The sequence below is a fragment of the Bos javanicus genome, chromosome 6, assembly GCF_032452875.1.
Source record: "Bos javanicus breed banteng chromosome 6, ARS-OSU_banteng_1.0, whole genome shotgun sequence".
Taxonomy (NCBI): domain Eukaryota; kingdom Metazoa; phylum Chordata; class Mammalia; order Artiodactyla; family Bovidae; genus Bos; species Bos javanicus.
The window spans coordinates 15,739,227-15,754,331 of NC_083873.1; positions in this window are offsets into that span (position 1 = coordinate 15,739,227).

Genomic DNA, 15,105 nt, shown 5'->3' on the forward strand with positions numbered 1-15,105 from the left:
ATTGTATACTTACAAATAGGCAGAACTGTGTTTTGAGCCACTGGATTAGTTGCTTATTCCAGTGGGAATTTTTTAAATCTCATGCGATATCATGGTTTGATTAGCAAAAGTTCTTGTCTAGGACTTCAGAAAACAAGCTCTGGAATCAAGTTGCCTAACTCTGCCATCTGCCTGGAGGTAGTTATTTGACTACCCTGTGCCTCAGTTTCCTCATCTGTGAAATGGGCATAAGAACGATACCTAAGTGTTAGTCACTCAGTTGCACCCAACTCTTTGCGACCCCATGGACTGCAGCCCACCAGGCTCCTCTGTCCATGAGATTTTCCAGTCAAGTATACTGAAGTGGGCTGCCTTTTCCTTCTCCAGGGGATCTTCCCAACCCAGGGATCGAACCCGGGTCTCCTGCACTGCAGGCAGATTCTTTACTGTCTGAGCTACAAGGGAAGCGTGAATCTCAAATACATCAGAACATAAAGAAACCTGTACACTTTCCCAGAGTACTGAGGGTTTATAATAAGATGCATTAGCTCCAACTCCATGTTTAGTCAGCTGCTTTTTTCTTCTGAATTCTTCTGGATTCTGATTTCTTTCTCAGACAAAAGAAAAGGAAAAGTTACTCTCTGCAAGAATGTTTCAGTTTAGTCACATCTCAGAAATAAGTCAGCCCACTAGTTTGGGAATATGAGAGAGAGAGACCGTGTGTGTGCACACGTGAGCATGTGCGTGTGCATGCACCTTCATGTGTGTGGGAGGTGACGTGATGAAGGAGTGGAATAATACTGTTCTAAGCAACAGCCACTGGGTAGGTTTTCAAATACTTGGTTTCAGTGTCTATGCTACAGTGTGTACTCCTAAGCATCTAAGAGAAAGAAGAATTTTCCATCCTTTAAAAGAGATTGTGCTTGGTTGTAGGGGAAAGGTGCCTTATTAGATTACAGTACATCAGAGCCTACCTTTGGAAATGGAATGGGACGGTATTGGTGAGATCTGTGTGTGGTATGCTTGATCCATGTTGGTGGTCCTGTCAGCAAATGTTAATTACAGCAAGTCCCACTCAATCACAGTGATCTGGACTTACACTGGTATACATATAGTGACATTCATCAACCAGAAGGGCTACAAAATGTGGATTTTTTGTTTGTTTTTTAAGTTCAGAGCCTATGTGATTTTATGGGGAAAACCCTCTTCTAAAAGTAAAAATTCCTAGATTCAACGGACAGTCATTCAGATAGGATCATTAGAAAACCATTAAGAAATCAGTGATCTTAAATGACACCTTGTACTAGTTGTGCTTAATATGTATCCGTAGGCCATTACATCCAAAAACAGGAACACGTTCTTCTCAAGAGTACATGCAATGTTCTTCAGGATGTAGTTAGGCCACAAAACAAGTCTAAACAAATTTAAGAGGACAGAAATTATATCAAGCATTTTTTCTGACTACAGCATTATGAAACTATAGGTATCATTTACAGGAATAAGAATGAGAAAAAACACAAACAGGTGGAGACTAAAAAACATGCTACTAAAAAACCCCCAATGTTTCAATCAGGAAATCAAAGAGGAAATCAGAAAATACCTTGAGACAAAAGAAAATAAAAACTATCTAAAGTCTATGGGATGTAACAAAAACTGTTCTAAGAGAGAAGTTTATAGAAACACACGCCTACCTCAAGAAACAAGAAAAGTCTCAAATAAACAACCTGAAAGAAAAAGAACAAACAGAGCCCAATGTCAGCGAAAGAAGGAAACAATAAAGAGGGAAGGAAATAAATAGAAACCTAAAAATATAGAAAAGATCAAGAAAACCAAGAGCTGTTCCTTGGAAAGATAAACAAAATTTACAAATGTTTAGCCAGATTCACCAAGAAAAAGAGAGAGGACACAAATTAACAAAGTAAGAAATGAAAGAAGAGAAATTATACCCAATATAACAGAGATTAAAAAACATGAGAGAATATTCAGTTCAGTCACTCAGCTGCGTCCGACTCTTTGTGACCCCATGAATCGCAGCACGCCAGGCCTCCCTGTCCATCACCAACTCCCGGAGTTCGCCCAGACTCACGTCCATCGAGTCAGTGATGCCATCCAGCCATCTCATCCTCTGTCGTCCCCTTCTCCTCCTGCCCCCAATCCCTCCCAGCATCAGAGTCTTTTCCAATGAGTCAACTCTTCACATGAGGTGGCCAAAGTACTGGAGTTCCAACTTCAGCATCATTCTCTCCAAAGAACACCCAGGGCTGATCTCCTTCAGAATGGACTGGTTGGATCTCCTTAACAGCTATAAAGCATAGAGCAATAAATTGGACAACCTAGAAGAAATGGATAAATTTCTAGAGACATACAATCTTCCAGACTGAATCAGGAACAAATAGACAATCTGAAATAGACCAATTTAAAAAAACTCCTAGCAAACAAAAATCCAGGACTAGATAGCTTCACAGGGGAATTCTACCAATATAGAATATATATAGAGAGAAGAGCTAATATCTATCCTTTTCAAAATATTCTAAAAAATTTGAAGCGGAGGGAACACTTCCAAATTCATTCCACAAAGCCACCATTAATTTGATACTGAAAATAGGCAAAAACAGTACAAAAAAAAATTATAAGCCAATATCTCAGATGAATATAGATATAAAAATCCTCAACAAAATATTAGCAAACTGAATTCAACAATAAATAAAAAAGATCAGACACCATCATCAAGTAGGATTTATTCTAGGGATGGAAGGATGGTTCAAGATCCATAAATCAATCAATGTGATACACCACATTGACAACAGGAATACAAAAAATACAAATAATAAATGTTGGTAAGGATGTGGAGAAAAGGGAACCCTGGTAGGACATTGGAGGGAATATAAATTGGTACAGTCACTATGGAAAGCGGTATGGAAGTTCCTCAAAACAGTAAAAATAGAACCACCATGCTGCTGCTGCTGCTAAGTCACTTCAGTCGTGTCCGACTCTGTGCGACCCCACAGATGGCCTCCTACCAGGCTCCTCTGTTCCTGGGATTCTCCAGGCAAGAACACTGGAGTGGGTTGCCATTTCCTCCTCCAATGCCTGAAAGTGAAAAGTGAAAGTGAAGTCGCTCAGTCGAAGTTCCTCAAAACAGTAAAAATAGAACTACCATGCTGCTGCTGCTGCTAAGTCACTTCAGTCATGTCTGACTCTTAGCAACCCCATGGACTGTAGCCTACCGGGCTCCTCCATCCATGGGATTTTCCAGGCAAGAGTACTGGAGTGGGGTGCCATTGCCTTCTCCATATGATCCAGTAATTTCAGTCCTGGGTATTTATCTGGAAAAAAAGTGAAAACACCAGTTCGAAAAGATAGATGCACTTCAATGTTCATAGCCAAGATATGGAAACAGCCTAAGAGTCATCAACAAATGAGTGGATAAAGATGATGTAGTGTGTGTGGATACAGTGAATGTTGTTCAACCGTTAAAAAGGATGAGAGCCTGCTATTTGCAACAACAAATACAACAAAACAGAAACAGACTCACAGATACAGAGAACAAACTAGTGGTTACCAGAGGGAAGAGGGAAGCAGGGAGAGGCAAGACAAGGGTAGGGGATTCAGAGGTGTAAACCACTATGAATAAAACAGGCTCTCAGGATATACTGTACAGCACAGGGAATATAGCCAGTATTTTATAGTAACTTTACATGGAGTATAATCCATAAAAATATCGAATCTCTATACTATAAACCTGAAACTAATGTTATAAATCAAGTATTCTTCAGTTTTTTAAAAAGGCCCTATTTGTATATGCTAAATCCCATCAGAGTTACTTTGAAAACAATGTGTATGAGCTAGCCGTACAAAACCATTTCGGACAATGACTTCTTTGGAGGGGTTTTATTTAGCGGTAAAAGCTTCTTTTTAAAATTAGATGAATTGTTTTGCAAATTTAATGGAAAAAGCCTGGCTAATCACAATATGTTCAGGAGTAACTCTTGGGTATGTCCTGAATAATTATAATGCTAGGCGAATGTGCTGAGGTAAACCGTTTTTCTACAGGGGCCTCTCCACGTCATATTAATAGGTCACTTACTAATGAGGTGGATGAAACTGGAGCCTATTATACAGAATGAAGTAAGCCAGAAAGAAAAACACCAATACAGCATCAGATCAGATCAGTTCAGTCGCTCAGTCGTGTCCGACTCTGAGACCCCATGAATCGCAGTACGTCAGGCCTTCCTGTCCATTACCAACTCCCGGAGTTCACTGAGACTCACGTCCATTGAGTCCGTGATGCCATCCAGCCATCTCATCCTCTGTCGTCCCCTTCTCCTCCTGCCCCCAATCCCTCCCAGCATCAGAGTCTTTTCCAATGAGTCAACTATACTAACCCATATATATGGAATTTAGAAAGATGGTAACGATAACCCTGTAAGTGAGACAGCAAAAAAGACACAGATGTATAGAACAGTCTTTTGGACTCTGTGGGAGAGGAAGAGGATGGGATGGTTTGGGAGAATGGCATTGAAACATGTATAATATCATATATGAAACGAATCGCCAGTCCAGGTTCAATGCAGGATACAGGATGCTTGGGGCTGGTGCACTGGGATGACCCAGAGGGATGGTACGGGGTGGGTGGTGGGAGGGGGGTTCAGGATGGGGAACACGTGTACACCTGTGGTGGATTCATGTTGATGTATGCCAAAGCCAATACAATATTGTAAAGTAATTAACCCCCAATTAAAATAAATAAATTTATATTAAGAAAAAAAATGTCACTTACTAGACCCAGCACATTAAAAATATAATTCTGTGTAGCTTGTTAGTTTTACAAAAGGGAAGGCCTTCCTCTGACTTCTCTGAGTGCATGAGATTAAGATAACCTCAGAGAAAGCTGAAGGGAGAGGAAGTGATGATGCAAGCACCAAGCCGTTCACTTGGAATCAACTTAAAATAAAACAACTGCTTGACTGCCTCATAAATCATCTGGCACACTGTTTCCAATGAAGACTCTCAGGCTACGTTCAGTGGTTTAATAACTTGAGCCAGCAAATGAACAGCAAGGTCTGGGTGAAAACTTAAACAAAGGACTTCTGATGCAGGTGAGGCCACCACAGCTAAGTATCATTGCAGACTTAGTACGGGGTTCCAGAGTTAAGTACGGGAGCTGATCGGTGCAAAACAACCCATTTAGATTATTATCCAGACTCCAACCTATTTTTATGGTGGTTTGAACCAGTTAATTATTTTAATTTATTTGCCAACAGCTCTTTTTCTAAGTGGAGGATACTCAAGTAAAATTTCTTTTTGTTTCCTTGCTTCCAACATAAAGGAAATTACTATGCATCCTGCAACAAGTAAACAAGGCCTCCCCCCACCCCGCCCCCACCAAATCTGTTCTTTATTGATAATGGGCATACCCATAACTTGACATATCAATCTAAGAATATAATGACTAAACTGACATACAGTTAAAATTTCAAGATCAGAACTACAGTGAGGATACATATCCATGTGTGAGAATATCACACACATACACACACCCCCTTAATTATGACCATCCGCTGATTTCTTTTCTGCCATATTTCCACTTAACTCTTACATCTTTATCCCAAGTCCTAACCTTGTGCTTCAGATTTATTTATCCAGATGCCTTCTAGACATCTCTTCCTAGATATCTAACATTCAACACATCTCAACCAAACTCATGACCTTCCCTTCTAAACCTGGTTCTTCTATTTCTAATATCAGTAAAAGGTGGGCTGTCAGATCAGACTTCTGGAGCATCCTTGATCTGTAACTTTAACTCATCTCTTCCCCATAGCCACTTAGTCTGCCAATCCTGACTATGTTCTTCCAGACCGTTTCCTTCATTGTATTCTCTTCTGTCTGTCCTGAAGTCACTGTCCTACCTGATCCTTATCATCACTTTCCTGGATACCTTCAGTTTCTCTCATATACTCATGTATAGATTTAGTTCTTTCCTCCCCATGTAAATAGTCATGGGTTAACCTTTTCTGCATAATGCCTTTAATTAATTAATTATCCTTACTTTTTTTCCCAATGGGTTTTCCAGACTTATCTCTAGCTAGCATCTTCAAATAAACCTCTCCTACAAAGGTATTTCTTCTTCTTAATCTGCTTTTTTGACGTAGTGCCTTTCCTTTTTGCCTGCTTTTTACATTACTTGTCTCTGCCTATTGAAATCCCACCATTACATCAAAATTCAGCTTCAATCCCAGCAATACTGTTGTTGTTCAGTCGTGTCCGACTCTCTGCACCCATGGACTGCAGCATGCCAGGCTCCCCTGTCCTTCACTGTCTCCCACAGTTTGCTCAAACTCATGTCCACTGAGTCAGTGATGCTGTCTGTCTCATCCTCTGCCAAAACCCCAGAAAACCCAAACTGAAAACTGTCTGTCCTTCAAGTTCTTGTTGTAATTCCTATCAATTCCAATGATTCTCAGTCCTTAAAGTATGAAGATGGCATTCCTAAGTCAAAAAAAGAGATTTTACCAGCTCCTCTTGCCTTTGACATAATACCTACCACATAGTTATTGTGAGGAATCAATGAGCTAATCCGTGTAAAGCCCTTAGCATAGTACTTGCCACATAGCAACTGCTCAATAAATATTAGCTAATATTACTACTTCTGTTATTTCTTACTTTCTCTCTTCTGGATGATAAAATACATGTGTTGTGCTTAGTCACTCAGTCATGTCTGACTCTTTGCGATGCATGGACTATATGAAGCCCGCCAGACCCCTCTGCCCATGAGGATTCTCCAGGCAAGAATACTGGAGTGGGTTGCCATGTCCTCCTCCAGAGGGTCTTCCCAACCCAGGGATTGAACCCAGGTCTCCCACACTGCAGGTGGATTCTTTACCACCAGGTGGATTCTGAGCCACCAGAGAAACCCAAGAATACTGTAGTGGGTAGCCTATCCCTTCTCCAGCGGATCTTCCCAACCCAGGAATCAAACCAGGCTCTCCTTCATTGCAGGTGGATTCTTTACCAGCTGAGCTACCAGGGAAGCCCACAAATACATGAACTTCTGTTTTTCCTCACTGTGATCTTCCTAAAGTTTGTCTATATAAATTGTCTTATTATTATAATGCATTCTACAAACAACAAAAATATCTTTTCCAGGTTAAAATAGAATGAGATGCTAGGTTAAAAAAAAAAAGTCAATGAGGGTAAATGTAAAGTTTTTTCTGACATTCCTGTCATGGTTTGTTTTTTGTTTGCTGCTTTTGATATCAATTCCTGATCAGCCAAGATCCTTGAGATAAAGGAAAAAAAAAACAATCTTTCATCTGAGTACCCAGTATTTGTGCCCGGATATTATTCTAACTTATCCTAAAAGATCATTTGGCTCCACAGCTTACTTCTAGCATCAATACTGTAGCAAAAAAAAGAATTCTTGCGGAGATAGAGGGGAGTTCTTGTGATGCATAGCTTTAATATTAGGTTTTCAGCATAACGCAGTGAAAAGTTGCCAGGGCTCTCAGTACAACACAAACAGAATGGCCTTCCTGTATCATGGCTCTGGTGGCTGTGTCTGTCAATAACAAATGTGTGCTTTTTAATGAAGCTTTCTAATCAAAGAAACTTGACTCCAGGAATAGAGACATCTCCCAAAGGATTATTATATTCAAAAGGCCCTAAAACTCTGGAATTTACATATAAAATTCTAAGCTACTTAAAAATGTACTTGTCATTCAAAAGTAGTGAATGAAATATTGATCATTAGAAGCATCATTAGATGTAGACCTATTCCTTTACTTTCAAGCTCACAAATAAAACTTCAATTTTTAAGTGACTGTAATGAAATCTTATGAAAAAAACTTGTCCCTGTGCGAGGAGTTTTATTTGTCTATTTGAACTAGATTAAAGGCATTTTGAGGTCTTAGACCATGGATTTTGGTTTGAACTGTGGGAATTATTTAAACCTCATTTAATTTATATTGCCATTAAATATAATAATAGTATATAATGCCACTAAAAAGGGTTCTCTTTGTTTAGAATTTTCGTGCACTTTACATTTCTGTATTAATCTGCAATTATTTCACAGTAACTGCATTTTAATTGTAACAGCATGGTTGTTCTTCAAAACTGCAGTTCTACTTAGTGGATTTATCCAATGTACAGCTCTGAAACTAGAATAAAGTCAGCATCCCTAACAAACAAGATGTTAGAACCTGTTTACATTTCCTTTTTTTGTTTTTGTTCCATGAAAATTGTTTATCAAGAAAAATCCTTACTATATCTGAAAAGCTGTTTTGGTTCTTATCAAAATATCCCACATTTACATATATATGTTTATTTTTTAAAGGAATTTTCAGTTTTTTCTGTATTTTGGGCTGCTCCTTAGAGCTTAATTCATAAAGATTTTATTGAGCCTAACCTCTCACAATGAGGAAACAATGGAAACAGTGTGAGACCTTATTTTCTTGGGCTCCAAAATCACTGCAGATGGTGCTTGCAGGCATGAAATTAAAAGACACTTGCTCCTTGGAAGAAAAGCTATGACCAACATAGACAGCACATAAAAAAGCAGAGACATTACTTTACCAACAAAGGTATGTCTAGTCAAAGCTATGGTTTTTCCATTAGTCATGCATGGATGTGAGAGTTGGACTATAAAGGAAGCTAAGCACCAAAGAATTGATGCTTTTGAACTGTGGTATTGGAGAAGACTCTTGAGAGTCCCTTGGACTGCAAGGAGATCCAACCAGTCCATCCTAAAGGAAATCAATTCAAATATTCATTGGAAGGACTGATGCTGAAGTTGAAACTCCAATACTTTAGCCACCTGGTGTGAAGAACTAACTCATTTGAAAAGACCCTGATGCTGGGAAAGATTGAGGGCAGGAGGAGAAGGGGACAACAGAGGATAAGATGATTGGATGACATCACCGACTCAATGGACATGAGTTTGAGTAAACTCCAGGAGTCGGTGATGGACAGGGAGGCCTGGCGTGTTGCGATTAAAGGGATCGCAAAGAGTTGGACACGACTGATCGACTGAACTGAACTGAACTAAAATTGACTGGGATGGATGAATTTAATTCAGATGACCATTATATCTAGTACTGTGGGCAAGAATCCCTTAGAAGAAATGGAGTAGGCCTCATAGTCAACAAGAGTCTGAAATGCAGCACTTGGGTGCAGTCTCAAAAATGAGAGAATGATATCTGTTCGTTTCCAAGACAAACCATTCAGTACCACAGTAATCCAAGTCTCCAACCACTAATGCTGAAGAAGCTGAAGATGAGTGATTCTATGAAGACCTACATAACCTTCTAGAACTAACACCAAAAAAAGATGTCCTTTTTCATCATAGGGAATTAGAATGCAAAGTAGGAAGTCAAGAGATACCTGGGGTAACAGGCAAGTTTGGTTTTGAAGTACTAAATGAAGCAGGGCAAAGGCTAACACAGTTTTGCCAAGAGAACATACTGGTCATAGCATACACCCTCTTCCAACAACACAAGAGACAACTTTTCACATGGACATCACCAGATGGTCAACACCAAAATCAGATTGATTATATTCTTTGCAGCCAAAGATGGAGAAGCTCTGTACAGTCCACAAAAACAAGACCAGGAGCTGACTGTTGATCAGATTATGAATACCTGATTGCCCAAATCCAGACTGAAATTGAAGAAAGTAGGGGAAACCACTAGGCTATTCAGGTATGACCTAAATCAAATCCCTTATGATTATACAGTGGAAGTGACAAATAGATTCAAGGGATTAGACCTGATGGACAGAGTGCCTGAAGAACAATAGACAGAGGTTCGTGACATTGTATAGGAGGCAGTGATCAAGACCATCCCCAAGAAAAAGAAATGCAAAAAAGCAAAATGGTTGTCTGAGGAGGCTTTACAAAAGCCAAGAAAAGAAGAGAAGCAAAAGGCAAAGGAGAAAAGGAAAGATATACCCATATGAATACAGAGTTCTAAAGAATAGCAAGGAGATATAAGAAAGCCTTCCTAAGTGATCAATGCAAAGAAATAGAGGAAAACAATAGAATGGTAAAGACTAGAGATCTCTTCAAGAAAATTAGAGATACCAAGTAAACATTTCATGCAAAGATGGGCACAATAAAGGACAGAAATGGTATGGACCTAACAGAAGGAAAAGGTATCAAGAAGAGGTGGCAAGAATACACAGAAGAACTATACAAAAAAGATCTTAATGACCCAGATAAGCATGATGGTGTGATTCACCTAGAGCCAGACATCCTGGAGTGCAAAGTCAAGTTGGCTTTAGGAAGCATTACCACGAACAAAGCTAGTGATGGTGATGGAATTCCAGCTGAGTTATTTCAAATCTTAAAAGATGATGCTGTTAAAGTGCTGCACTCAATATGCCAACAAACTTAGAAAATCAGACAGGTCTGGAAAAGGTCAGTTTTCATCCCAATCCCAAAGAAAGGTAATGCCAAAGAATGCGCAAACTACTGTACAATTGCACTCATCTCACACGCTAGCAAAGTAATGCTCAAAATTCTCCAAGCTAGGCTTCAACAGTATATGAACTGAGAACTTCCAGATGTTCAAGCTGGGTTTAGGAAAGGCAGAGGAACCAGAGATCAAATTGCCAATATCCGTTTGATCATAGAAAAAGCAAGTGAATTTCAGAAAAATTCTACTGCTTCCTTGACTCCACTAAAGCCTTTGACTGTGTGGATCACAACAAACTGTGGAAAATTCTTAAAAGATGAGAATACCAGACAACCTGACCTGCTTCCTGAGTAACCTGTATTCAGGTCAAGAAGCAACAGTTAGAACTGGACATGGAACAATGGACTGGTTCAAAATTGGGAAAGGAATATGTCAAGGCTGTATATTGTCACCCTGTTTACTTAACTTTTAAGCAGAGTACATCATGTGAAATGCCAGACTAGATGAAGCTCAAGCTGGAATCAAGATTGCTGGGAAAAATATCAATAATCTCAGATATGCAGATGAGAAATATCAATAACCTCAGATATGCAGATGACACCACCCTTATGGCAGAAAGTGAAGGGGAACTAAAAAGCCTCTTGATGAAAGTGAAAGTGGAGAGTGAAAAAGTTGGCTTAAAGCTCAACATTCAGAAAACGAAGATCATGGCATCCCGTCCCATCACTTCATGGGAAATAGATGGGGAAACAGTGGAAACAGTGTCAGGCTTTATTTTGGGGGGCTCCAAAATCCCTGCAGATGGTGACTGCAGCCATGAAATTAAAAGACGCTTACTCCTTGGAAGGAAAGTTATAACCAACCTAGATAGCATATTGAAAAGCAGAGACATTACTTTGCCAACAAGGTCTGTCTAGTCAAGGCTATGGTTTTTCCAGTGGTCATGTATGGATGTTAGAGTTGGACCATAAAGAAGGCTGAGCACCAAAGAATTGATGCTTTTGAACTGTGGTGTTGGAGAAGACTCTTGAGAGTCCCTTGGACTGCAAGGAGATCAAACCAGTCAATCCTAAAGAAAATCAGTCTTGAATATTCATTGGAAGAAATGATGCTGAAGCTGAAACTCCAATACTTTGGCCACATGATTGAAAGAGCCAACTCAATAGAAAAGACCTTAATGCTGGGAAAGACTGAAGCCAGGAAGAGAAGGGGACAACAGAGGACAAGATGGTTGGATGGCATCACTGACTCAATGGACATAAGTTTGAGCAAGCTCCAGGAGATGGTGAAGGACAGGGAGGGCTGGTGTGCTGTAGTCCAGTGGGTTGCAAACAGTTGGACACAACTGAGCAACTGAGCATCAACAAATTATTAGAGAAATGCAAATAAAGACTACAAGCAGGTATCATCACCTCACAAGAGTCAGAATGGCCATCATTAAAAGATCTACAAATAAGAAATGCTAGAGAGTGTGTGGAGAAAAGGGAACCTTCTGACACTGTTGTTGGTGGGAAAGTAGGCTGGTGAAACCACTATGGAAAACAATATGAAGGCCCCTTAAAAAACTAAAAATAGTGTTGCCATATGATCCTGCAATTCCACTCCTCGGCATATATCCAGAGAACACTAATTCAAAAAGATGCATACACCCCAATGTTTATTGCAGCACTATTTACAACAGTCAGGACATGGAAACAATCTAAATAACCATCAATAGATGAATAAAGAAGATGAGGGGGGCGGTCCTAAGATGGCAGAGAAATAGGATGGGCAGACCACTTTCTCCCCCACAAATTCATCAAAAGAACATTTGAACACTGAGTAATTTCACAAAACAACTTCTGAATTCTGGCAGAGGACATCAAGCACCCAGAAAAGCAGCCCATTGTCTTTGAAAGGAGATAGGAAAAAATATAAAAGATAAAAAGAGAGACAAAAGAGGTAGGGACGGAGATCCATCCTGGGAAGGGAGTCTTGAAAAAAGAGAAGTCTCCAAACACCAGGAAACACTCTCACTGGCGAGTCTGTGGCGAGCCTTGGAACTTCAGAGGGCAACATAACTGGGAGGAAAAATAAATAAATAATTAAAACCCACAGATTTCATGCCAAACGGTAACTCCCAGCAGAGAAGCAGCGCAGAAGCCCACATCCACCACTAGCAAGCAGGGGCTGGGCAGGGAGGCATGGGCTGCATTGCTTAGAGTAAGGACCAGGCCCGAATGCTCTGAGGGCAATCCAAGGGAACTAACTTGAGATAGCAAACCAGACTGTGGGATAGCTATCCTGTGAAAAGCCCTAACCTAAGACACTGCCAAGCCCGCTCACAGAACAAAGGACTGAGCAGAGCTAGCTGGCTGTGGACCGGCCCATCCCCTGCTGGAGACAGGCAGGTGAGGGCAGCCAGAGCCAGAAGGGGGCAATTGCGGCCCCAAAGAGGCATCAGCCACCAAACTGCAAGCAGGCTTCTTGCTAACCAGGACTTCTTGGGATTCTGGATGATCTACATCCGCCGGGAGGGTTGCAGCCAGAGATCAGCTCTCCAGAAGAGACACACGGCACACCTGAGAAGGTGAGCCAGTTTTACACCCAGAAAACCGAGCGGCAGGGACAGTGGAAGCAATAAGTCACAACAACCGCGCTCGCCAAACACCTGGTCACCTGAGCTGCTTGGACCTGGGAAGGGCACAAAATGCAGGCCCAACTGAGTCTACGCCTTTGTGGAGTACCCAAGTACCTGAACCTGAGCAGCTTAGACTTGGGAAGTGCACTCAACCCAGGGCCCACCTCAGACAGTTCCTGGCAGAGCAACCTAGAGCCTGAGCAGTGTAGACAGGGAAAGCACACACACCGTGAGCAGGGGCAAACCCAGTGTGGCCAAGACTCTGCGAGCACATGCCAGTGTTATTTGTTTGCAGTGTTCCTCCCTCCCACAGCACGACTGAACAAGTGAGCCTTAAAAAGTGTCCACCACCGCCCCCTTGTGTCAGGGTGGAAATTAGACACTGAAGAGATCAGCAAACAGAAGCTAAAACAAACAGAGGGAACCGCCTTGGAAATGACAGGTGCAATAGATTAAAACCCTGTAGTTGGCACTGACTACATAGGAAGGGACCTATAGATCTTGAGAAGTATACGCCAGATCAAGGAACTGTCTGAAAATTAACTGACCCTACACTGTCCACAACAACACCAGAGAAAATCCTAGATACATTTTTACTATTATCACTTTTTAAATTAAAAAAAATTTTTTATTTTTAAGTCCTCTATTACTCCTTTAATTTTCATTTTTATAACCTATTACTTTGCAAAAAAAGACCCTATTTTTTAAAGCAAATTTCATATATATATATTGTATAATTTTTGTGACTTTGTTTTTTTCTTTAATATTGTATTTTTCAGAATCCAACCTCTACTCTAGACTTTTCATCTTTGCTTTTTGGTATTTGCTATCAATTTTGTAGCTTTAAGAACACAATCTTCAGTATCCATTTTTACTTGGGACCAAGATTACTGGCTTGACTGCTCTCTCCCCCTTTGGACTCCACTTTTTCTCCACTAGGTCACCTCTATCTCCTCCATCCCCCTTCTCTTCTCTACCCAACTCTGTGAATCTCTTTGTGTGTTCTGAGTTACGGAGAACACTTAGGGAACTGATTACTGGCTGGACCTGTCTCGCTCCTTTTGATTCCTCCCTTTATCCTCCTGCCCACCTCTGTCTCCTTCCTCCCTCTTCTCTTCTCTGTATAACTCCGTGAACATCTCTGAGTGGCCCAGACTGTGGAGAGCACATAGGGAAGTGATTACTGGCTAGCTTGCTCTCTCCCCTTTTGATTCCCCCTCTTCTCCTCCTGGTCACCTCTATCTCCCTACTCCCTCTTCTCTTCTCCATGTAACTCTGTGAACCTCTCTGGGTGTCCCTCACTGTGGAGAACCTTCATCTTTAACCTAAATGTTTTATCATCAATGCTGTATAGATAGAGAAGTCTTGAGGCTATTGTAAGAATAAGACTGAAAACCAGAAGCAGGAGGCTTAAGTCCAAATTCTGAGAACACCAGAGAACCCCTGAAATCCAGGGAACATTAATCAATAGGAGCTCATCAATGCCTCCATACCTCCACTGAGACCAAGCACCAACCAAGGGCCAACAAGTTCCAGAGCAAGACATACCACGCAAATTCTCCAGAAACACTGGAACATAGCACTGTGCTTCAATATACAGGCTGCCCAAAGTCACACCAAATCCACTGACATCTCATAACTCATTACTGGACACTTCATTGCACTCCAGAGAGAAGAAATCCAGCTCTACCCACCAGAACACCAACACAAGCTTCCCTAACCAGGAAATCTTGACAAGACACCCGTCCAACCCAACCCACAGCGAGGAAACTCCACAATAAAGAGAACTCCACAAGTGCCAGAATAGGGAAAGGCCACCCCAAACACAGAAATATAAACAAGATGAAAAGGCAGAGAAATACCCAGCAGATAAAGGAACAGGATAAATGCCCACCAAACCAAATAAAAGAGGAAGAGAGAGGGAATCTACCTGATAAAGAATTCCAAATAATGATAGTGAAAATGATCTTGAAAACAAAATGGAGTTACAGATAAATAGCCTGGAGATAAGGATTGAGAAGATGCAATAAAGGTTTAACAAGGACCTAGAAGAAATAAAAGAGAGTCAATATATAATGAATAATGCAATAAATGAGA